Here is a 3,197-nt window from a genome sequence, read left to right as displayed (position 1 = left end):
TGGAGATGCCCTGAGGTCTCCCTTCACATCTGAGGGCCTCTTTGATTCACAGGATTCTGAAAACACGGGAATAGAAAAAACATAGGATTGGAATGTCATGCTCATCTCCATCCTATAGGATTTTGGGTTGTTTGATTGCATCATAGGAAAAACAAAGGATTCCTTCAAAGAGGTTTGAGTGGATGCTAGAAATCCTATTGGAAGTAGTACAAAGAAATCCTTAGGAAAAATTCCTGTAGGATTCAATCCTTTGAATCAAACAGCCAACATAGGAAAAAATCCTAAGAATTATGATCCTCCAAAATTCCTATATAAATCCTTTGAATCAAAGGAGCCCTGACTAGTTCCACCGGCAAAGACGGTCCAGGACCAAGCCTGGCCCGAACTCTCTGGAGAGACTCAACTATACCCGGAAGAGATTCTAAAAAAAACTATACCCGGTAGAGGGAGAGTCAGCGGAGGAAAGCAAATTATTTGCATTAGAAATCGACTGCAGTCATAAGATGAACATGCACGCCAAATTGCTTGTACTAGAAATCGACTGCAGCACGAAACTGAACATGCAAATTTTTGGTTAAAATTAAAACAGGTCAGTTTTGTCCATCCTCACTGGTGTAGAAACAAAGCAAAATCCTAGCCATAAGCAACGAATGGTTGGGATTGGCAGCACGAAACTGAACATGCAAAATTTTGGTTAAAATTAAAAGGCCACTGCTAGGCGCCGGCGCACCGGCCCAAACTTTCGGCCGGTCGCCTAGCAGCCGTTGGATTCAGGCAAAAGTAGCCGCATGATTTCCTCTCTATCCTTCCGCACATCATGCCTCCTCCCACAACGAGTCACCACGCTCAGCCAACCGCCCCCACCCCGCGGCCTTGCCGCACAAAGCTTGCGCACCCCGCGGCAGCCGCCATCGCCATGGGTTGCAGGTCGCCACCTCTCTCCGCAACTCGCCGTTGCTGTTGTCGCACACCCTCCACATCTCGTCGTCGATCCAGCAACACCCTCCTGCTGCATGCAGCTCCCGTCGATGGCCGGATGCAGCTCGGACAGCAAAAACTCATGCCTCCCATCGTAGCACGGCGTCGCCGTCTCTGCGGGCCTCCACTGTCGATGTGCATCGTACCTAAAGAAATCTGGTGGTCGGTTGAAGCAAAATCAAAAAACGCTTCCAGCAAAACCAAACTTAGGTTCCAGCAAAAATGACATGAGCGTTTGAGAACTCTGCAGCCAATGAAACAAAAATTTATCTCGGTTCCAGCAAAACAATACATCGGTTCCAGCAAGAAGAAAATTGTTCAGCAAAATACAGCCACCCCGCTTGCGGCTCCCCCAGTCGCCGGTTGTAGCTCCAGCGTACACGGTTGCAACTTCCAGCGTTCGAACGGCGTTGGCCGCAACCCTCCTTGCCACTGGATGCAGCTTCCTCCGGCGTGGTGTCGACCTTGCAGCATATCCACCAGTTGGTTCCAGCAAAAACGGGCCCCGGTTCCAGCAAAAATCCAAATGTTCATAAAAAATCGAATGGGGATGATAGCAAAAGGAGAAAGGGGTTGTAGCAAAACAAATGGGTGGATCCAGCAAAACAAATACCTGGTTCCAGCACAAATTCGTCGCCCCTGTGGCCAATTGCAGCTTGGCCATGCGACTAACGAACCCTGGTTGCGATGGCCATGAAGAGGGCGCACATCTAGTTCCGGCAGACAAGACGACGAGCACTGCACCTCTGCTCGCTGATCGTTGTACGACGCGCACCTCTACATCTTCGTGTGTGCTCCTCTGGGATCGCCTGCTCGCCACGCACCTATTCCGCGGCCGGCGAGCTGTTTATTTGGAGGTAGGCCATGGGAGAGAGAGTACGCAGGGGAGGAATTGCTGTGGGGGTTGAGGATGCATGCGACAGGATGAGAGAAGAAAGGATAAGGCAGAGGAGCTGCTGGCGTGAGTGGATAAAAAAGCGGTGGAGGTCAGCGGATAAGGGCGAACGCGGGCCACATGATTTGTTACAAAATTGAACGAGCCACATGTGACCGGCTGAGTGTTCCGCCGGTCAGCCGGCCACAAACATTTCCCAAATTAAAACAGGTCAGTTTTGTCCATCCTCACTGCAGTAGAAACAAAGCAAAATCCTAGCCATAAGCAACGAATGGTTGGGATTGGCTGGGATTTAAGAACTGCATGCAATTCGGTCAAACCAATCAACCACTTCATTTTCAAGGGGAATGGCCTGGGAGCACTTCATTAACTTCAAGCCATCGTTAGAAGATAGTGTCTAGTAGGATAATAAAACTAGGCGGATCACCATCGACTTCTTTCGGATCATAACCAAATCAAATGTACATCATTTTACCTTGGACCAGTATTCTGACAACTGATAAAAAATAGACCTTAAATCAGAAATCTTCCAAAAAGCACAAGACAGCCATGATTAAAAAACTAGGCGTAAATATTGTTACCATAGGAGGGGAAAACCGAGCTAACTTCATCAACTTATATGACGACAGTCTTATACATATTATAAACGGAACTGAACAAGGACAGACAAGTTTTCACCACGAAAACTAAACTTACGGTCTAACAAATTAAACACCTACACTGAACAAGGGAGGACAAGTTTTTTTTGCTTCTGTGATGTTCATCTCCAGTAAATCCTTCTGCCTGAGTAGTCTGACTTCTGCTTCAGTTACTATTGGGAAAAGCACCGTCAGCTGCATGAGGCAGGAATGGTTTGGGTTGGTTCAAGGGTACCGATGAGGGTGCTTGCATCCGCACCTGATGCATCAGTCCACTGAAGGGCACAGCCAGGGAAGCTGGCACTGGAGGCAGCTGTGGATAGAAATTTCCATCCAGCGGCACTCGAGGCATTAGCATGTTCGATGGCACAGACGGGGACGCCGTCACAAGAGGCGGCTGTGGCTGGAACTGGTTATCCACCGGCATGGAGAGCCATAGTTGGTCATGGGCATCAGTGCTGAGCACTGGGTTTGTAGATTGGGCGTTCACAGAATGAACATATCCTTCAGCAAAGCAACGTTAGCAAGTCAGAATGTATAATACACCCAATAGCACGAAACTAATCAAAGCATGCACTGTTCATGAACGGATAAGGTAATGCTTTGAAGGATAAAAAATTTAATCATCAGCTGGTGAATTGGCATATAGCACGAGGTAGTCTGACTTCTCAAAAAATAATTTGACA

General features: G+C 48.0%; 1 long non-coding RNA gene across 1 annotated transcript; it reads right to left on the bottom strand.

The window, feature by feature from the left end:
- Positions 1-675: 675 nt before the first annotated feature.
- On the bottom strand, positions 676-1,926 carry LOC119275818. The gene is made up of 2 exons (XR_005135875.1): positions 1,592-1,926; positions 676-1,134 (listed from the first exon to the last, which is right to left on the bottom strand). It is a non-coding gene; the product is annotated as an uncharacterized LOC119275818 (long non-coding RNA).
- Between the last annotated feature and the right edge of the window lie 1,271 nt (positions 1,927-3,197).

The sequence above is a fragment of the Triticum dicoccoides genome, chromosome 3B (assembly GCF_002162155.2).
Source record: "Triticum dicoccoides isolate Atlit2015 ecotype Zavitan chromosome 3B, WEW_v2.0, whole genome shotgun sequence".
Taxonomy (NCBI): Eukaryota; Viridiplantae; Streptophyta; class Magnoliopsida; order Poales; family Poaceae; genus Triticum; species Triticum dicoccoides.
This window is presented reverse-complemented; position numbering and strand designations above follow the sequence as displayed.